The following is a 22,452-nucleotide window of genomic DNA, read 5'->3' as shown; positions in this document are numbered from 1 at the left end:
CACATTTCTACTAAAAATACAAAAAATTAGCTGGGTATGGTGGCATGCGCCTGTAGTCCCAGCTACTCGGGAGGCTGAGGTTAATTGCTTGAACCTGGTAGGCGGAGATTGCAGTGAGCTGAGATCACGCCACTACACTCCAGCCTGGGCAACAGAGCAAGAGCGAGACTCCATCTCAAAAAAAGAAAAAAAAGAGATTTTAAAAAATGTCCAGCCCTGTTTATAGTGATGAAAAATCAGAAACAAGCTAAATGTCCCTTGATGGAGAGCTAGTTAAGTAAATTATGTTACAAACAATATGATAGTCTTCAACCATCGTAAGTGATTTTTAGATTTAGATTTATCAAAATGAAAAGATGTCCATGACAGATTGAGTAATGAGGCTGATTACAGAACATGCATAGTATACATTTATATCAAACTGTACACATATACTTAATGTGCCTAAATGCACCAATGTAGTCATCACTGTGAAGTAAAATTTCTAGTGTTTTATTTTCTGCTTTATTTAAATATTTTCCAAAAGGTAGCATTTTCAAATATAAAGCTAAGTTTAAACATAGCTACCAAAACAACAATAATAACAGTATTTGCAACAACTCAAGGTTAAACCAAAGCTTTTTTTGTATATCAACCACTCAAAAAAGATGAAAATATCTATTTTATAAAACAAAGACCATAAAGAATAATACAAAGTGTACTTTGGCATATGCCAAAAACAAAACAAAACAAACGAAACAGAAATTGTGGCCGCCTCTCTTCTGAATGAAGTCGTTCTACCCAATTTTTTTAAATGGTTTTCCAGAAATAAGAACACCACTATTCTAGGCAGAAAGCCAGAGTTTTTACATCAAGAAAAGAAAAAGGAAGAGTCACTTATCTTGGGGGTGACTTAGAGTGAGAGAAAACCGGGCGAAAAAATGTTGCTGAACATTATACAGTTGAGCCATTTTATCAGCCTGGGAGACAGCCAAGATCAGATCATTTTTCTAATTTCTTGTTTGAGCCCCTGCCTGTGCTATTTATCAAAAATTTCATTATCTGCTTCTTGAAAGCTTCGTTACACCTGCCATCTCAGTGCCAAGATTTCAAAGTTCAATTGCCCAGCCCCAAAGGAGCAGGCAGAGGAGAAGCTCAGCTGTGCAGACAGAGCCCAGCATCATTGTTGGGAGGCCACCGTGCCCAGCGCTTCCTGGTCTCAGACAGAGCAGTGCCCCTCAGCAGGACCTTGAGGCAATATCACATTTAGTGCGGCCATCTGTGCAGCTGCTTTCCCCTGCAGGATACTCTGCCACAACCGCTGGGTTTAGAAAGGCCACAAACAGCTAAGGCTTGTGCTGAGCCTGGTTCACCAGCCCAGATACCTCCTCCACCCACACAGATAGATGGATGTGAGGTGGGACTTGTTTTCTGGTCACAACCCTGCTGACCGAAACAAAATCTGGTCCAGTTGGGATGAACTGAGGGAATTGGCAACTAGCAGATGGTGAAAAAAGCCATCCCTAGCTGCCCTCATTGCTCCTTAGCATAAGACACTCCCATCAGCACCATGACAGTTCACGAATGCCATAGCAACGACTTGGAAGTTACTGCCCCTTTCCATGATAATAACCCAGAAGTTACCACCCCTTAACAGGTTCTAAATAACCCCCCAATTTGCATTAACCCACCCCTTAATTTGCATGTAATTGAAAGTGGGTATAAGTGGGTATAAACACAGTTGCTCAGAGTCCACATGTTACTGACTCTGGGATCACTGCCTATGAGTTAATCCTGCTCTACAAGGAGCAGTGCCATTCAATAAAAGATTGCTGTTTAACACCACCAGCTTACCTTTGAATTCTTTCCTGGGCAAAGCCCCAATTTGTGGGCTTCCCTGTCCTGCATCATCTGGTGATAATGAAGAGACAGTGGCAATTGGCAATCAATGGACAGTCAGTGAGACAGCAGAGATGGTGGTGATTGGCAGAGAGGCAAGATGGCAAGAGACAGCAAGAGATGATGAGATAGTAAGATGTCAACAAGAAAGACGGTGAGTGGTGGTGCTCGGCAGGGCAGCAAGACACCAGAGATGGCAATCAGAGACAGGTGGCACGTGACGATAAGCAAGCAGCAATCAGTGACTGATGAGACAGCAGAGAGGCAGCAAGAGATATTGATTGGCAAGAGATGGAAAGACGCTGATCAGCGCTGCAGCAGTCAAACCAGCAGAGCTGCAGCACTAACCACAGACTCTTTTAAGAGCCATTATCTTTCCTGACAAGTGGCAGCACTGGTCCCCTTGCAGCAACTGAACCCACCCAACTGGGAAAACCTGGAGAGACCTTCACCTAGGTCCCATGTTGGAGCCTGGTCAGCTCCATTTTGGCTCCCCTGAAAGGGTGTCCCCTCTACCACCCGCCTCAATATTAGGTGAGCCAGAAAATAAGACTTTTGGTTAGACAGTCAATTCAAAGTTCCCTATAACAGACCTGATCAACTATATCCTTGTTGCAACTTCTCTCTGTCAATTTGCTTCATTGGCTATTTCATTTATTTCTGCTCCGAAATGTATGTTTCATTTGCGGTTTTTGCTCTCACTCCCTGTTAACTATATTTGGGCAACTGTTTAAGGCAGGACACTTGGCTGTAAGAGGTCCCCTGTTGTGTCGACCCTGGGATGACAGAGTCACATTGTTCTGTTGCCCCAGTAAGGCCTTTGGTGTTCACTGTTGGCCCCTCTGCATGTTCCAGGGTTTTCAGCATTTGGTGTGGGGACCCTCCGTGGCGAATACTTGAGTATGCTGGGTTTTCAGCATATGGTATTGTTGGCCACCCCCCGGATTCTCTGGGGTTTTGGGCACTGGCATTTCCTCTAGGATTGTGGGTTGGAGACCGACCCATCCAAGGGAATCTTGGTCTACCTTTTCTTGTTTTCTGTCCTAAAGTTCTCATTTTCCATAAAAGCATTTTTTTCTTATTGTCACCTTATTTACACTTTTCCTTCTACACTTTTATTAATAAATATACTTTTTTTGTCATATTTTGTTCACCGGCAAACACTTGTAATCCCCTTTTGTGATGCCTTGCTGCCTATACCTATACCTTCTCTGTAGGAAGTGGGAATCTAAAAGGGATCCCTAACAAGCCCGGTTGCTTTCCCTCTCACTAAACTTAGAAAAACTTCTGTGTCTGGTAGAAATTCTTGTTAGACATAGAACAAGGATGAGCATCTCAGAGGACTCACCACTAGGGTGTCTTTTAGGCTATTGGAGCAAATTCAGATCCAGCTTAAAGCAAAATAAACTCATTTTATTTTGTAACACCATTTGGGTCCAATACAAATTATAAAAACAAGGTATTGTGCCTAAATGTGGTGCTATACATTATAATGCTATTTTACAATTGGTCTTATTCTGTAAAAAAAATAAATAAATAAAAGGGGAGGGAATATGGGAGGAGGTCCCTTGTTAGGTACAAGCTTTTGTGGCCCTTTTCTGGCTCGTGTTACTTCCAGGCACCAGGATGCCATGCCTAAGGGATCCCCTCCTAGCGGCTCCCCTGGAGGCCAACGTCCTCCTCAGGGTCTCCTCTGCGTGTAATTCTGGGACGTCCCACCACTTCTCTAACACAGCATTCCAATCCAAGGTCATCAGGCACTCCTCTCCCTTATCGACTGGCCCCAGCCTATGCCCCTTGCTGCCCAAGAGAGCCCAACCAGTACCACCAGGAGTGGGGCCTTATCTCAGCTCCTAAAATCAAAACTGTGCACACTGTGGGAAGTAGCTAAAGGAAATGAGGAAACTGAGTACATGTGCCATTTCTGTCTCTAATTTGGCTTTATACAAGGAGAAATTTGGCTAGTTTTCAGAAAATTCAGGGAAGTTTATAGAGGAATTTGTTCAGTTGACCACATCCTTTAATTTAGCATGACTTGCAAATCTTATCATCCACTTGCTGTGCCATCAAGAAGAAGCAGAGGGAAAAGTGTGTGGTTAAGCCAATCAATTATGACAAGGTTAGAGAAGTAACTCAGGGAAAAGACGAAAGTCCTGCTGTGTTTCAGGGTCGTTTGGTCAAGGCTCTCAGGAAATATACTAATACAGACCCAGACTCCCCAGCAGGGCAAACGCTCCTGGGTATGCATTTTATTACTCGATCTCCCCTGACATTAAAAGAAAACTACAAGACGCAGCAGTGGGACCTCGAACCCCTATAAGCCAACTCTTAAACATGGCCTTTAAAGTTTACAACAATAGGGACAGGCAAAAGAAGTGAAAAAACAAATAAAAAGTTGTCAAAAACACAATTATTTGTGGCTGCTTTTAGCTGCCTGTCACCTCAGGGTTACCTATGCCAAGAAAGTGTCCTGAGGTCAGTGTCTGGGACCCCCAGATGAGATCTCCTGACCCGCCTCCCAAACATTTTTCTTTTCCTCTTTTTTTGTTGTTGAGACAGAGTTTTGCTCTTGTCACCCAGGCTGGAGTGCAGTGACGTGATCTCAGCTCTCTGCAAACTTCGCCTCCCGGGTTCCAGTGATTCTCCTGCCTCAGCCTCCGAAGTAGCTGAGATTACAGGACAGGCATGTGCTACCATGCCCAGCTAATTTTTGTATTTTTAGTAGAGATGGGATTTCACCATATTGGCCAGGCTGGTCTCGAAATCCTGACCTCAAGTGATCCACCCTCCCTGGCCTTGCAAAGTGCTGGGATTACAGACATGAGCCACTGCACCCAGCCCCAAACATTTTTCTCTGGTGTCTCTACTGAGTGAGTTCTCTCCAGCAGCTCAGGGACTTTGAGGTCTCTCCCTAGAGCAATGCAGTTCATCACCTCCATTCCTTATTTGATGCTGCAAGATCCCCTTCCCTGCCTTGCCCTGTCTGCCATGCCTATTGGGGCAAACAAAATTTGGCCAGCAGACAAGTCCCAGTATTATAAATAACTTATATCTGGTTATGTTGTATAGGTCACTTCATTTGTGTGATGTGTGTTATATTCAGCATGCTATCCAATTGGCTTATATGTAAAAGAGTGCTTATAAACTAGACAAATAAAAATAGTCTAAACTTATTAGTTTAAAAAATGTGTGTCTTCTAAAATTTAAGAATTTTACCTAGCTAAACCACTGATGATTCACAGGCTTTAAATGGTTAAATGGCTTTGAGTAGAGAATTATTTGTGTGGCTTAAAATCTTAAAATTGTAAAATGGTTCTCATCTTTTAAAATACCAATGGGCAATTCTTCCTCCCTAGGTTTATATAGAATATGTCAGAAAAGATGTATTTTTTATTGTGAAAAATTTTATTGGAAAAAAGAATAATTCTTGTTTAATTCAGAAGTTATTAAAAGGATCAAATAGGAGAAAACCAGTCAGTAGAAAAGGGAAGTGTGAGGAGAGTTATGGATGGAAGGTGTATTTTTTGTAGGCAGAGATGTGGAAAAACAGTGATTTTATATGAAGAGGGATTTTGTGTGGCAGGTTCCTGTTTTAAAATAAAGTGACTGGTTGTTTGGGAGGGAGGTGGTACAGGACAGGTTGGAGGGTCCAGCCATGTCATTGAATGGTCTGTGTGGGTCATAATGGGGTTGTGAAAGGGAATTTGTGACATGAGTTTTGTGTGTGATTAAGCTAGCTGTGATTAAAGGGAATTGTTTGTGGTAGATTTTCTAGAAAAATGGCCTATGTGTTGGAACTGGGTTTTCTGAAAGTATTAATTTGTCAAATTATCAGAAATGTTGCTTTTCAGTTCCATGATCTATTTCTTTTAAAAGCTTTTCAAATTTGTGTCTTGAATATTCGGTTGTTACTGTGTCTTGCTGCTTTCAGCTTTTTCTTCCTTTGAGAAGGCCTGAAATAACTCTTTCCTTTAGTCTTTTCGTCAGCTTCTGTGACTTTTTCTCCTGTTTCTGACTATTGCTGTGGCTTAGAGGTCTGGGGAAGCAGTGTTTTCCCCCAATATAGCTTGATTCTATGATCTTAGTGTCTTAGTCTGTTCTCACACTGCTGTTAAAGACATACCCGAGACTGGGTAATTTATAAAGGAAAAAGGTTTAATAGACTCACAGTTCCATATAGCTGCAGAGGCCTCACAATTATGGTGGAAGGCAAAGGAGGAGCAAAGTTATGTCTTACACGGTGGCAGGCAAGAGAGCGTGTGCAGGGGAATGTTCCTTTTATAAAATCATAAGATCTTGAGAAACTTATTCACTATCATGAGAACAGCATGGGAAAGACCCACTCCCATGATTCAATTATCTCTACCTGGCCCCTCCCACTATATGAGGGGATTATGGGAGCTGCGATTCAAGATAAAATTTGGTGGGAACACAGCCAAACCATAGTACTTGTTTTTCTTGATATATAACCTTATTTGTGGCTTTTGGTTTTTGACTCTTACATTGCTTAAAAACATTTCAAGGGCTAATGAGTGCCCACTTTCATTCACATCTCACCTGAAATATTTAATTGATTGTAAGTCTTTTGACTCTAAGTTCCTTAACCAAAGGGAATAAAAAAAAAAACCCTAAAAACTGAATTCAGACCGTGATTGAAAATAGAGTATCAGAAATGCCTCACTATGCCCTTCCTTAAATTTTAGGCCAGGTTCAAAAGGCCTTTCAAAATTACAAAAATAAAGTGTTGTCCTTCTCCCCACCACCCAAAAAAGAATAGCTTCTCTGTTCAAACAGAAGACTTAGTCTTACTAAAGACAACAACAACAACAAAAAATTAATCTCTCAAGGATTGTATTAGTTCATTCTCACACTGCTATGAAGAAATGCCCATTGACTCACAGTTCCATGTGACTGGGGAGGCCTCAGAAAATTTGCAATCATGGTAGAAGGGGTCTATTCACAGGGCAACAGGAGACAGAATGATGTCAAGCAAAGGGTGAAGCCCCTTATAAAAACCACCAGATCTTGTAGGAACTCACTCAACAGCTTGGGGGAAACTGTCATGCTGTGGGAAACTGTCCCCATGATTAAATTATCTCCACCTGGTCCCACCCTTGACACATGGGAATTATTATAATCCAAGGTGAGATTTAGGTAGGTACACAGAGCCAAACCATATCCTTCTGCCCCAAATCTCATGTCCTCATATTTCAAAACACAATCATGCCCTCCCAACAGTCCCTTAAAGTCTTAACTCATTCCAGAATTAACCCAAAAGTCCAAGTCCAAAGTCTCATCTGAGACAAGACAAGTACCTTCCTCCTATGAGTCTGTAAAATCAAGAGCAAGTTAGTTATTTCCCAGATACAATGTGGGCATAGGCATTGGGTAAATATACTTATTTTAAACTGGAGAAATTGGCCAAAATGAAAGGGCTACATGCCCCATGCAAGTCTGAAATCCAGCAGGGCACTCAAATCTTAAAGCCCTGAAATGATCCCTTTCAACTCCGTGTCTCTCATTCAGGTCACACTGATGCAAGAGGTGGGCTCACATTGCCTTGGGCAGCTCTGCCCCTGTGGCTTTACAAAATACAGCCCCCTTCCCAGCTGTATTCACAGTCTGGCATTCAGTGTCTGTGTCTTTTCTGGGGGCATGGTGCCAGCTGTCAGTGGATATACCATTCTGGGGTCCAGAGGATGGTGGTCCTCTTCTCACAGCTCCACTAGGGAGTACCCCCAGTGGGGACTCTGTGTGGGGGCTCCCATCCCACATTTCCCTTCTATACTGCTCTAGCAGAGGTTCTCTGTGAGGGCTCTGCCCCTGCAGCAAACTTCTCCCTGGACACCCAGGCATTTCCATACATGCTCTGAAACCTAGGTAGAGGTTCCCAAACCTCAATTCTTGACTTTTGTGCACCCACAGGCCCAATACCACATGTAAGCCATCAAGGCTTGAGGCCTGCACCCTCTAAAGCAATGATCTGAGCTATACATTGGCCCCTTTAAGCCATGGCTGGGACATAGGCATCAAGTCCTAAGACTGCACAAAGCAGGAAGGCCTTGGGCCTGGCCCACGAAACCATTTTTTCTTCTTCGGCCTCTGGGTCTGTGATGGGAGGGGCTGCCAGGAAGTTCTCTGACATGCATTGGGGACATTTTCCCCATTGTCTTAGTGATTAACATTTGGCTCCTTGTTAGATATGCAAATTTCTGCAGCTGGCTTGAACTTTTCCTCAGAAAATGAGTTTTTCTTTTCTATCACATTGTCAGCCTGCAAATTTTCCAAACTTTTATGTTCTGCTTTTCTTTTAAACATATATTCCAATTCCAAACCATATCTTTGTGAATACATAAAACCAAATGCTTTTTAATGGCACCCAAGTCACATCGTAAACACTTTGCTGCTTAGAATTTTCTTCCAACAGCTACCCTAAAGTATCTCTCTCAAGTTCAAAGTTCCACAGAGCTCTAGTGCAAGGACAAAATGCCACCAGTCTCTTTGCTAAAACATAGCAAGAGTGACCTTTATTCCAGTTCCCAACAAGTTTCTCCTCTCCATCTGAGACCACCTTAGCCTGGACTTCATTGTCCATATCACTATCAGCATTTTTGTCAAAGCCAATTCAACAAGTCTCTAGGAAGTTCCAAACTTTCCCACATCTTCCTGTCTTCTTCTGAGCCCTACAAACGGTTCCAACCTCTGCCTGTTACCTAATTCCAAAGTCACTTCCCTATTTTCAGGTATCTTTACAGCAGCACCCCACTCCTGGTACCAATTTCAAGATCAAGCATAACCAAAATAAAAGGGCCCTTATCAGGTATTATTAAGTACCTCCACTGCTGTTAAACTTCAGAGAATCAGCAGCTGGGCACACTTGTCCAAGATTAAGCCTGTAATGAGTCCTGCAGGCATAAGAGGACTACATGACCAATATTTATGAACCTGTAGAAGACTTAAAGCTGTTGTTTCATAAATGCGCAAATAAATAGCATGACAAGGAATATGTGCCATAATAAACCACACCTAATATTCTCACCTAGTTTTTACCTTTCCTAAGACCTATGATAGCTATTTTATTATCACTAATTTTTGCCCCTTGCTTGCATATTCTCTTAGTTAAGTTTGTGTTTTCTATACTAAAACAATTCCACTTGAAGATGATGCTGGCACAATGCTTCCAACACATCCTTTCTTCTGATGTGGAGAATGAAAACAACCTGCCATTGGGTCCCTTAGATTAGGTATCCAGAGATTTTTACTCCTCCAGTGCCAGGCAGGGCCTATGCCCAGAAACTCAGGAAGAAGCAGTTACAAAAGATAGACCTCCACCTTTCTGCACCCCCCTTAAGATTAAGAAGGGGTATCTAATCTCTGAGGAAGGAATGCAGTAGGATACTGGCAAGACTTGTTTTCTCATCACAACCCTGCTGACCAAAACAAGACCTGGTCCAGATGGGATGAAATGAAGAAACTAGCAGGAACCAGCAGATGGTGATGAAAGTGATCCCTAGCTGCCCTCATTGCTCATTAGCATAAGTATTCCCACCAGCTTGATGACAGCTTACAAACGCCATGGCAATGACCCAGAAATTACCATCTTTTTCCATGTCAAGAACCTGGAAGTCACAGCTCCTTTCCTTAAAAGTTCTAAATAATCCACTTCAATGTGCAATAATCTGCCCCCAAATTTGCATGTGCTTGAAAGTGGGTATAAGTGAGAATAAACACAGTTGCTAAGAACCCATATGTTGCTGACTCTGGGCACACTGCCTGTGAGTTATCCCTGCTCTGCAAGGAGCAGTACCCTTCAATAAAAGATTAGCTAACACCACCAGCTCACCCTTGAATTCTTTCCTGGGCAAAGATAAGAATTTTCCTGAGCTAAGCCCCAATTTGGGGACTCGCCTGTCCTGCATTGGTTGGATGGATGGATGGATGGATGGATGGATCGATGGATGGATGGTTGGATGGGATGAATGGATGAATGAATAGATAGATGATAGATAGATAGATAGATCGATAGATAGATCGATAAATAGATAATAGATAGACAGATAAAGAGATTCCAAATCAATCTCTCTCCCATTTGGGTTCTTGATGGCCATCAGTGGACTTCATCTGGGTTGGGACCATCTTAATTTATCAGAAAGACTTTGATAAGTTGATATCTCATCAGTGAAAGGTAGGAGATGAATCTTAATCTTCTTCATCTCCCATTTATACCTATCCTAATTTAGTAATCATCCCTGCCAACCAGGATTTTTAGAAGAAAGTCTAGTCAAAAAAGCTCCTATTAAATGAATATAGAATCTTCCCTGTGGTAGGGTAATGGAGCAGGGTAATGAATCCCTACTCATCTAACATTTGTAGTATTAACAAGGGCTCCAGCCAGGCTTGGTGGCTCATGTCTGTAATCCCAGCATTTTGGGAGGCCAAGGCAGGCAGATCACGAGATCAGGAGTTCAAGTCCAGCCAAGCCAACATGGTTAAACCCCATCTCTACTAAAAATACAAAAATTATTTGGGCAAGGTGGCATGCGTCCATAATCTCAGCTGCTCAGTAAGCTCAGGGAGGAAAATTGCTTGAACCTGGGAGGTGGATGTTGCAGTGAGCTGAGATCTTGCCATTGCACTCCAGCCTGGGTGACAGAGCAAGACTCTGTCTCGGAAAAAAAAGGGGGTCCCCCCACTTCCCCAAAATTTTTGCAGAGACTTGCTGCAGAGGCTAACCTTGGTAAGTGCTAGTAACTTCTCTGTTAAAAAACAACAACAACTAAATTCTGCCCAATGGATATCCTATGAAAAAGCTTTTATTTAAACATAAAATGGGAGGGGTGGAGAGCTGCCCATATAACTTAAAATTCCCTCCCCTGTTCTTAACGCATGCCAAGACTGACTCTCATGAGTCTGTATTAATAATTCCAGGGACATGTTACACACAAAAACAGCTCATGAAAATGATTTTTCCCAAAATAGTAACAGAGCAACTAGAGACTTGCACTGGAAATCAAGTCTTTTGTATCATTACATTCAAGCATTTTTATTTGATCCATTTCTTACATTTTTCATTAGAAACATATGTAATATCTTTCCTGTGTATGGCATCATTAAATATAGAGCTAGCTCCAGCTGAATGTCTAACGACATGTATGAGATGCCAGCGGAAAGAGAGACTGGGAAAGTAAGCAGCTACCTGTGGTAAGAAAAGTACTTAAAACCTGGAAATAAGGCAAAAGAGTAGGTAGGATGTCTTACAAGGTATACTGAGTTGAATAATCACTCCTTCAAAAAAAAAATTTCATGTTCCTCCCGGAATCTTGGAATGTGACCCTATTTGGAAGTAGGGTTTTGCAGATGTAATTAGTTAAGATGAAGTCACACTAAAGTAGGTTGGACCCTAAATCCAATATGACTGGTGTCCTGAATAGCACCATGTGATGACAGAGGTAGAGGGTGACATGTCTACAGGGCAAAGAAGATTAATCTATTCTCACATTGCTATAAAGAATTACCCAAGACTAGGTAATTTACAAAGAAAAGAAGTTTAATTGGCTCACAGCTCCACAGGCTGTATAGGAAGCATGGCTGGGGAAGCCTCAGGAAACTTATAATCATAGCAGAAGGTGAAGGGGAAGCAGGCCCGTCATACATGGCTGGAGTAAGAGGAAGAGAGTGAAGCAGGAAGTGCTACATACTTGTAGACATCAGGACTTGTGAGAACTCACTCACTATTATGAGAACAGCAAGAGGGAAATCCACTCTCATGATCCAATCACCTCCCACAAGGTCCCTCTTCAAACGTTGGGGATTACAATTCAATGTGAGATTTGGCTGGGGCACACACCCAAACTGTATCAAGGGCCAGCAGCTACCAGAAGCTGGGAGATAGGCATGGGACAGATTGTCCCCCGGAGCCTCCAGAAGGATGCAGTCCTGCCAATACTTTGATTTCAGATTTCTAGCCTCTTGAGAGAATAAATTTCTGTTGTTTTAAGCTACTCAGTCAGTTATAATTTGTTATTACAGCTCTAGGAAACTAATACCCTAGGCTAATGTTTAACAGGCTTGCCCAAGTGTTATTAAATTTTTTAGGGGACTGTGACTTTGTTTTTCCTACTTATTATAGTAGGTAAGGGTTCAGTCTTTGTAAAGTTACATGTTAATTTGTAGACCTTGCCAAGTGGAGATGCAAATAAATTTTGTCTAGTAAAAAAGATAACCCTAAAGGTAATATTTTAATAGCCTGTAGAGCATTAACCAGTTTTGCTTCAAATTCAGTAGACATACCAGAACGTGTTTTCTGGTGGAGACAGTTCTGATCCTTCTAATTTTCATTTGAATTGGTTTTACCACCTGTTCCCTCATTAGAAAGTGAAATAAAAGTCTTGATGCTTCTTTATTATATATACAGATTAGTCATGTTTTTAACTTTTTTGAAATTATACTTTAACAACCCGAAATCTTCACACATCATCTTTCTGAGGTGGTCTGGTTCAATGTATCTCTGAATGGAGTAGTACATTCTTTCCTCAGTGCATTCTTCAGTAGGCTTGGTCAGTCTATGCTTGAAGATTTTACTTGATGGATTCGTGGACTCATGATTCATGTTTGTTTGTTTTTTAATTTCAATAGGTTTTTAGGGGAACAGGTGGTGTTCGGTTTGATTACATGAATAAGTTCTTTATCAGTGATTTCTGAGATTTTGGTGCACCCATCACCCGAGCAGTGTACACTGTAGTGTACAGCCAATGTATAGTCTTTTATCCCTCATGACCCCTCCCAGTCTTTATCCCAAGTCCTCAAAGTCCATTGTATCTCTTTTTTATTTTTATTTTATTTTTGAAAGAGGCTTACTCTGTCATCCAGGCTGGAGTGCAGTGGTATAATCTTGGCTCACTGCAACCTCCACCTCCCGGGTTCAAGCGATTCTCCAGCCTCAGCCTCCCAAGTAGCTGGGACTACAGGTGCCCACCATCACACTCGGCTATTTTTTTGTATTTTTGGTAGAGATGGGGTTTCACCATGTTGGTCAGGCTGATCTGAAACTCCTGACCTCAAGTGATTTGCCTGCCTGGGCCTCCCAAAGTGCTGAGATTACAGGCTTGAACATCCTCATAGCTTAGCTCCCACTTATGAGTGAGAACATATCATGTTTGGTTTTCCATTCCTGAGTTACTTCACTTAGAATAATGGTCTCCAGTTTCATTCAGGTTGCTGCAAATGCCATTATTTCATTCCTTTTTATGGCTGAGTAGTATTCCATGGTGTATATATATATACCACATTTTCTTTATCTACTCCTTGATGGATGGGCGTTCGGGCTGGTTCCATATTTTCGCAATTGCAAATTCTGCTGCTATAAACATGCATGTGCAAGTATTTTTTTCATATAATGACTTCTTTTCTTCTGGATGGACACTCAAGAGTAGGATTGCTGGATCAAATGGTAGGTCTACTTTTAGTTCTTTAAGGAGTCTCCACACTGTTTTCCATAGTGGTTGTACTAGTTTACATTCCCATCAACAGTGTAAAAGTGTTTCCTTTTCAGCACACCCGCACCAACATCTATTTTTTTTTTTTTATTATGGCCATTCTTGCAGGAGTAAGGTGGTTGCACTCTGGTTTTGATTTGTGTTTTCCTGATCATTAGTGATGTTGAGCATTTTTTCATATGTTTTTTGGCCATTCATATATCTTCTTTTAAGAATTGTCCATTCATGTCCTTAGCCCACTTTTTGATGAGATTGTTTGTTTTGTTCTTGCTGGTTTGTTTGGGAAACTCATGATTGTGTTTATGGTAAATTGTTGAATTGCTGGGCATCTATAATTAGAAAATTAGTTCTCAAACTAAGGGAAAATCTCCTTCCAACTTCTACCCATTACTTTGAATTGTGCTTTTGAGAGCAGCACAGAATCTGAAAGCCCTTAGGATATTTGATATTATACTCTTCTTGGTTTTTTCTCCCCCAGGCTAAATATCCTTAGATCCCTCTGAACACTAGAATGTTCCTCATGTATTTTGTCATCCTATTGAATTCCAGAACTGAATTAAATTCAACAACCCCCCTCCTTTTTCTTTTTAAGCTTCTACTGTGTTCAGTGCTGTGCTAAGTACTAGAAAAGGAACCAGATGAGAAAACACTACACTTATAAGGGAATCTTTGCAAGAGCAATTAACAGATTGGAAAGACTCAGTAGCTTTATGGGATCCACTGAGGACCCAAAGGAGGGCAAGATTAATTCTACCCAATGATTTAAGCAATGCTGGTTTACAAAGAAAATTCTCCTTGAACTAAGTTCTGGAGGTGGATGGGAAGTATCCAGGTGTGAGGGACATCCCAGGTAAAGGTAGAAAGACGTATTAACCAAAAAGAAAAAAAGGTGGGGGGGCAAGAGAAAATTCTCAAATAATCACAAGGTATTAGAGCACCCTCCAAATTCCATGAAAGCGACAAAGATATAAATGTGATTAGTGGGGAAAAATAATAATTATGGAAATAAAACCTGTTCCTAAAAATGTAGGCAGAAGCGTGGTGGTCTGCATAAAGACCACAGAACTTGAGCTAAAGAGCAAGATCTGTCAAAGTTCACTCAGCCCAAACCAAAGAAAAAGGAGCATATTGGGAAGACTGTAACACCTGGAGGAGAAAAGCAAACATTTGAAGAAATAGTAATTAAATGGGAGGCAATTTTGTATGCCAATTTTACGATGGGATTTGGTGTTAGGTTGCCTAGTGCACATCCCAGCTCTGACTCTTGCTCTCCACATGACCTGGAGCAAGCTACTTAATATCACCAAGATTCAACTTCCCCTTCTGTGCCAAACTTCAAGGGGTTGTTAGGTTCTTGTAACATAATTAGGTTCATACACATAATGAAAGTGTGTATCATGTGCCTGGCACATACTAAGTTATCAGTGCAAAATAAATTTTATTAATTATTATCTTCTCATGTATCTTAATAGCAATTTAAAGTAAGGATGCTGCAATTAGAAGAGAACAAGACCCAGGGAGGGTTCTTAGAATTAAGTTTTCAGATTTTCCTTTTTCATGTCCTTCTAGGCCTTGGGATCCTCCCTACTCTCCTGGGCCATCAAGCCCATGACCCACAAGTCACGGCAGAGACCAAAGTGTCCATTCTCATACCTGGCTCATGCAGACCACTTGTTCTCTCCAATTCTGCTCAGACAGCTAAGATGGAAAGCAGACAGGGCAAGGGATGGTGGATGGAGCTTAAATTCACCCACAGGTTTGGTTTCCTTGTCTGACATAGATAAATTCTCAAATCTTCTTTCCAACAACCTTCATCTTAATCAAGGTTCCTTCATTTGAAAGGAAGAGAAGCTGTTCAAGGTATCTTAAGGAAAAAAGATGGAATACATTGGAAGGAAAGAAGATTCTAAGCGTCTCTTAGAATCATGGGTTAAGAAGATCTAGGAGGGCTCATAAACTAGAGACTTTGGACCTAAGGCACCTCTCTTGGCCTCCCGTGCTGCATGGTCTCTGGGCACTGTGTCTTTCTAAACATCTGATTCATCCTTGTTCTAGCAAACACCCTGCTGCTGGAGAAAAACAGGGTTGCTCCAGCCCTGGCCTTATCCTATCTCATTGAGCACAATCTCTGCTGATTAATCTCCTTTAATATGGCTTGGTTAATTCATTCTCTCATGAGAAACTTCACAGACCTCCTACTGCCTATAGATCAAAGCCCAAGTTTCTTATCATGACATCCCATACCCTCTTCAATCTGGAAAGTTCAACCCTTTTCAGCCTGATTGCTCCTCATGGATTCCATGTCTAGGCTATCTGGATTTCTAGAAACATGGCCACAGCCTTCCAAAATCTCATGCTCATTCATTGCTGGAATACTGTCCCTCCAACAATCCTTTCCCATAAAAATCATACACAAGTGAAAACAAACTCATTTTATCTTTCTGGGCCCGTAATTAAACTACATTTTCTAGCACTCTTGCATCTAGACAGTATGACTGCTTTTCTCTAATAGAAAGAGAGTGGAAGTGCCCTTTCCTTTCCTTCTGGTGGCAGCCAGTAGGTAAGCCAAGATGGGTGGATACAAGTACATTCAGGAACTATGGAGAAAGAAGCAGTCTGATGTCATGCACTTTCTTTTGAGGGTCTGCTGCTGGCAGTGCCGCCAGCTCTCTGCTCTCCACAGGGCTCCCCACCCCACCTGGCCTGATAAAGCACACTGACTGGGCTACAAGACCCAGCAAGGCTACATTATATATAGAATTTGTGTTCGCCGTGGTGGCCAAAAATGCCCAGTTCCTAATGGTGGAACTTACCACAAACCTGTCCATCATGGTGTTAAGCAGCTAAAGTTTGCTCAAAACCTTCAGTTTGTTGCAGAGGAGCAAGCTGGATACCACTGTGGGGCTCTAAGAGTCTTGAATTCTTAGGGTTGGTGAAGATTCCACATACAAATTTTTTGAGGTTATTCTCATTGATCCATTCCATAAAGCTATCAGAAGAAATCCTGACACCCAATGGATCACCAAACCAGTCCACAAGCACAGGGAGATGCCTGGGCCGACATCCGCAGGCCGAAAGAGCCGTGGCCTTGGAAAGGGCCAGAAATTCCACCACACTATTGGTGGTTCTCACCAGGCAGCTTTGAGAAGGTGCACTACTCTCCAGCTCCACCATTACTGCTAATATAAGTTTGTAAAATTCATATCTAATAAGCAATTTAGGACAGTCATGTCTGCTTACAGGTGTTATTTGTCCATTAAAACTAGTCTGCAGGTTGTTTCATGAATGCTTTGTCAAATTAAGAAAGTTAAAGTGCAATAATGTTTGAAGACAGTAAGTGATGGTGTACCTTGTTCCTAATAAGACAAACTTTTGTCTTTGCTTTTCTTATTAGGGAGCTATATGTCAGTGTATAAAACATGCTGTGTGGTATAATAGGCTTAAAATAAACTTTTTAAAACAAGAGTTAAAAAAAAAACTCTTTAAGAGAAAAGTAAAAAAAGAAGAAGAAAGAAAGAAAGAGAATTGAAGTAATGTGTGTAACTTCCAGGCCAAGGCAGTTAACAGCACAGGTGTCTTTTCAATCTATTCACTCTTTTCTCCCCTCCTCCTAAGGAATAATGCCAAGCAACGGTGAAGCCAGTTAAAGATGAAAGCCTGGAGCCACAACATGGGCGGAGTTTGGGTCCCAGAATGACTGTATGGAGCAGACTGTGCTTGGCTAAGACATGAGAAAGGAAACTTGATCAGGCTTAGTCACTGAAAGTTAGCATTGTTCATAATAGCAGTTAACTACTCTGATGTCACGTCATACCTCAAGACTTTGCTCAAATTTTATACCTTCTTATGTCAGTCCTGTAGAAAATGACCCCTCTGTCATCCGAGCTATTTTCTCAGTGCTCCGTTTACAGTATTTATCATTTAGCCTTATGTCATACAGGTTGTTTATGTGTTCTCCCTTTCTCCCTAGATTGTACATTTTTTTAAGGACAAGTGTTGAGGTATTCCTTGCACAGTGACCACATTTTAGTCCCTGCTAGAATACTGTGAGAGATGTTGCTGCTGTCTAGTGTACATGTGTTCCTTGATGAAAGTTCTATCTGGTGAACAGAGGTGGCAAGCAAGAAGGAAATTTGAGAGTCCCCTTACATTCTCCTACAGCTGAGGGGATCTCCTGAAAGGAGTCCTCCAAGTCCAGGGAAGCTGTGTACACCTGGGAGAGCTGTCCCCTGCAGAACTCCAGGGGGCTGTATTCATACAAATTATGGTTCACCTTGTGTGCACATTTCATAGCCCAGAGACTTTCTAGACACCAAATCATTTTGACCACCCCCAAAACTGCAACCAAACCAACTAAAAGCAGTTATTCCCAAAAGGCTCAAATGGTTCATCTCCCCCCAACAATTTTTGACATCTGCTCCTCACAAGGGAGAAGGTATAGGGAGACAAGACAATATGTACTCTCTCCTTTGTTCCAGTTCTTTCCATTCCAACATAACCTTATTAGGCAGGTGGGAGGGTCTTTAACTCTGACTTCATCCCTTGGTTGTGTGCCCAGTCTTGGCTTCATTGAGTAACGTACCGGCTGTTTGACCCTGGACCTCTGTGCTTCCTTCCTCATTTGTAGGATGAGGATAATGATATGCACTTGACGGAAGTCTTTTGTGTTTTTCGTTTTTTGGTTTTGTTTTTTTTTTCTTTGAGACAAAGTTCTTGCTGTGTCACCCAGGCTGGAGTGCAGTGGTGCAATCTTGGCTCACTGCAACCTCAACCTTCCGAGTTCAAGTGATTCTCCTGCCTCAGCCTCCCAAGCAGCTGGGATAACAGGTGCTCACCACCCCACTACCCCCAGCTAATTTTTTTTTTTTTTTTTTTTGTAGTTTTAGTAGAGACAGGGTTTCACCATGTTGGCCAGGCTGGTCTTGAAATCCTGACCTCAAGTGATCTGCCCGCCTCGGCCTCCCAAAGTGTTGGGATTACAGGTGTGAGACACCATGTCTAGCTGGAACTTTTGTGAGAATTAAATAACACAAGCACAGTGCTGGAGCACACTGAGTGGTCCACCAGCATCTTGCCTTCCATGTGTGGCAACAACCCCAGAGCTCCTGTCCAAGGGGCTGGGGGTTGCTGTCACATGCAGAAGGCATGATGGGGGTAAGGGGTTGTGGTCAGTATAGGGGAGCAGGAAAAGGGAATTTTTGCTGTGTCTCATCCTTCTTACTAAACCATAAGATTGTAAGAGGTGGAATCAGTGTCATGCTTACCTTCATCTTCTCCACAGAGCCTGTCCCTGCTCTTGGCACATAGGGTTATATCATTTTGGTCATGGCTGGCTCCTCAATTTACAGAACAGAAGAATATTGGATCAAGTCAGTAGACTCCAATTCTAATTCCAGTTTTGCCAATAACATGTAACGCGACTTACAGAGTTGAGCTTCTCTAGGAGAGACCCTGTTGAATGCCCGCTATGTGGTAGGCACAGTAGCTGCAGGGGTGCAGGAGTTAACTACACAGACATGGTTCTTGCCTTCATGGAACTTACAGTCTAGTGAGATAGTTGGAGATAGACTTTATACAAATGGCCACACTGTCAGTTAATTACAGTTTTAATAAGAGATATGAGAGTATACACAGATGGACCTACAGGTGTTTGGGGCGATAATTCAGGGTTTTCAGAGGAGATGACCCTTGAATAGCAATCTGAAGAATGAATTAAGGCAGCGAAAGCTTGGTCCCCAACCTTTTGGCAACAAGGACCACTTTCATGGAAGACAGTTTTTCCACGGAGGGAGTTGGGGTGATGGTTTTAGGATGAAGCTGTTCCACCTCAGATCATCAGGCATTAGTTAGATTCTCCTAAGGAACTCACAACTTAGATCCATCCCATGCACAGTTCACAGCAGGGTTCTTACTCTGGTGAAAATATAGTGCTGTTGCTGATCTGATAGGAGGCAGAGCTCAGATGGCACTGCTCTCTTGGCCAGCTCACTTCCTGCTGTGCTGTCTGGTTCCTAACAAGCCATAGACAAGTACCCATCTGTGGCCCTGAGGAGTTGGAGACCTCTGAACTGGAGGTAGCCAGGTGTGGTGGAGGAGGGGAGGAGGGAGAGCTGCAGGTGCATGTGCACAGCCCAGGACGGAAAGGAGCACAGAGCACACTGGAGGACACAAGATGGCCAACATGGCTGGGGCCTATGGAATGCAGCAGAGAGAAGCATGGGATGACTCAGGAGTAGCAGGCAAGGGGCTTGATCATGCTGTGGCACTGCAGATCATGAAAGATTGAGACCTTCAGTCTAAGAGTACTGGGAAGCAGAGGCCTATCAAGAGGGGCCACAGAGGGGGCAAACCATCCTGGGGCAGGAAATAAGGGATAAGGGGTGCGTTGTCTACAGAGCATTGACAATATTAAAACCGACTAAAATTTCATCTGGTTTTTATTTCCACCAGGCACTGGTGATTCTATGTCAGTCAGCAGTGTGCTGGTAAATGTCCAACAGCTGACTCGCTGGGGGAAATAGAAATATGTGCCTATATATACAAATATACATTTATTATAAATGTTTCTGATAAAAAGGATGTGTAACAAACAATACACACATTTAAAAAAAAATAGGCAGATACTCTTTATTGTCAGTTCTATCTTGACTGATTCTCACAGAAAGCTTTGGTTCCTTTTTGCCAAAGGCTTGTGTCTGAATCCATCCAATGCTTGTAATCCAACTATGAGGCGACTAGTGAAATTGCATACCGATCTCCTTTTTGCCAACAAATTTATTGTCCTTAAATCTGATATGTGGTCTGTTAAACCACTTCTTACTCTTGTATAAACTCATTAAACTGCAATATTTTTGTTTCAGCACTAAGCGCAACACATTTTTAAGTTTAATCTGCATTATTAACATTTTCCCCATCACTTTCTTAAGTCTAGAGACCATAAACAAAACAAATCAATCCCTGATTTATGGTTCACAATGTTGGCTAATTTCCACGGTGTAAACACTTCCACCACGGCCCATTACATTCTACCAATGAGACATTACTGAGTGTGGGCCGGGAAGACGCATGTGCAGTAAGTACATCACGAAATGTAATACAGGAAATGGAAGAAAGTGGACAGACTTCAGAAATATTTAAGAAGTAGAGTCTTGGCGATTTGTTAGATGCCGGAGTGAAAGCAGAGTTTGGGAAACACTGAACGGATGGCGGTGTCTTCACTATCACCGGGAGGCAGGAAGTTGAGAGCAAGCAGAAAATGCATGCATTCAGCTTTGGATGGGTTCCATTTGAGATGGTCATTACACACGCAGGAGGAGTAGCTGAATAGGAAGCTAGATAAACGGGTTTGGAGCTCAGAGGAGCAGAGATTAGAGTGGTAAATTTGGGATATACTGGTTTAAGTGTGGACGGCAGGTTAAATCATTCAGGGAAAAATTGTGGAGTAAGAGGAAAGGTGTGAGACCTTGAAAACTCTTGTTATTTGGGGATCATCCAAAGCAGATAAGCGCGCCAAGACTGGGGACAGATAGGAAAGTGGAGCACCCTCCCGCCACAGGAAGACGTGTTTCAAGGAGGAAAAAGGAATTTTGCTGAGATCAAATAATATGAGAATGTAAAGTGTCCTTTGGCTTTAGTGATGCGGATGTTACTGGCGACCATTAAAAAGGCAATTTCACTGAGTGTGAAAACGAACACGTGGAGTTGAGAAACCAAAAAACTGGGGCGCCTCCTTCACCAACTTCAGCGATGGAAAGTAGGAGAGGGCGGCAGCTGCAAGGGTGCGTGCAGTAGAGTCTTGAGAATGACGAAATGCCAAGGATGCGGATTCCAGTCCACAGGGAGCAATGGATCCGATTCTGCGATACCGGAAAAACGGAAGGGGGGGGCTCGGTGATGACAGGAGGGAACAGGTGTGCAGTTTCGCCGGAGGAAAGTGGAATAAGTTTCTCTTTTTTCCTGAAACAGGCGGCAAACACCTCTGAGAGTGGGCGTGTGGGGGGTGTGGCTATCACTCGGGTGGGAGTGGAGGTTCAGGACCAAGCAGCTGCAGCCTGTGGTGAGTGGGCGCGCGCTGGGTGGCTCTGGCCGCAGCAGGGTTCATGCCGCAGCATGGCCTCGGCAGGAAAAACACGGCTTCAGTCAGTTCTGTTGTGAGAAGCAGAAGGTGGAGACACGCACGTTTTAAACAACTCCTCCGGGACAGGAAGAAGTGGAGTTTGGGCTGTTCCGCGGAGACGCTGATGTTCTGCGGGGACCACAGCGCGGGCGAAGCGCGAGACAGGTCAGAAATAGGGTCCCGCGCGCGGACCGCGAAGAAAGAGGGAGGGCCTGCTCCGGCTCCTGCAGCCCGCCTCGCCCGGCCCGGCAGGGGCCGCCCGCCCCTTCCCGCCCCACAACCCGGCTTCCTCCTCTACCGCCGGGTCCGTCCGGCCCTGCGCCTCCTTCGCCGCCGACTAGCGCCCCCTGGCCTGACGTCACCGGCGCATCCGCCAATCAACTGAGGAGGAACCGGGCTGCGGCCTGAAAGTGACGGGAGCAGCAGCCAATGGTCGGGAGGAGAGGGCGGGCCGAGACGGGTGTTGGGGGGACGCCCGGGCGCGTGGGGAGCTGCGGGCGGTGCGGCGCAGGGGGCGGGGGCGCGGCGGGGGGTGGTGCGCAGGCAGCCCCTCCCCCTGCTAGGTCCGGGCGGGCTTCTGGAGCCGCTGGAGTTTCCGCACCCGGGAGGGAGATGCGGTCGCGGCTCCGGCTCCTTGCAGGTAACGCGCGGGGCGGCCCCTGCAGGGCGGAGAGCGCTGAGGGGCGAGCGGAGTTGGACGCGGAGCGGGCGCCGGCTGCCCGCTGCCGCCGAGTCCCAAGCCCCGCACGGCGGCTCGGGCCTGGGGGCGGCGCTGCTGGAGGAGTTGGTTCCGGGACCCGGGCTGCGGCTGGGGCCGGGGTCACGGACGACGCGGGCCCCGGTGTGAGCCACACGCGGGACAAAGGGCACGACGTGGAGGGTGCGCGCCCCGCCTGCCCGCGACCCGCTCGGGTCCCTGCGCTCCTTCGCCCCGGCAGAGGTCGCCGCCCCAGTCCCTGCCGG

The 22,452-nt window shown here is 43.8% G+C and overlaps 1 protein-coding gene and 1 pseudogene across 2 annotated transcripts in view; both read left to right on the top strand.

Annotated features, from left to right (window-relative positions):
• Positions 1-15,943: 15,943 nt before the first annotated feature.
• Positions 15,944-16,556, top strand: LOC108286015 (annotated as a pseudogene).
• Positions 16,557-22,009: 5,453 nt separating this feature from the next.
• The window catches only part of TMTC4 (transmembrane O-mannosyltransferase targeting cadherins 4), a 68,535-nt gene continuing 68,092 nt past the window's right edge, over positions 22,010-22,452 (top strand). Inside the window, exon 1 of one of the 2 annotated variants that reach the window (XM_017503581.2) lies at positions 22,010-22,129. The gene's annotated coding sequence lies outside the window, so the exon portion shown is untranslated. The remainder of the gene's footprint in view (positions 22,130-22,452) is intronic. The other variant, XM_017503583.2, reaches the window with a different exon arrangement.

This window comes from Cebus imitator, unplaced genomic scaffold, assembly GCF_001604975.1.
Source record: "Cebus imitator isolate Cc_AM_T3 unplaced genomic scaffold, Cebus_imitator-1.0 Scaffold312, whole genome shotgun sequence".
Taxonomy (NCBI): domain Eukaryota; kingdom Metazoa; phylum Chordata; class Mammalia; order Primates; family Cebidae; genus Cebus; species Cebus imitator.
The sequence above is the reverse complement of the archived record's forward strand: the minus strand, read 5'-3'. Positions and strand labels throughout refer to the sequence as shown.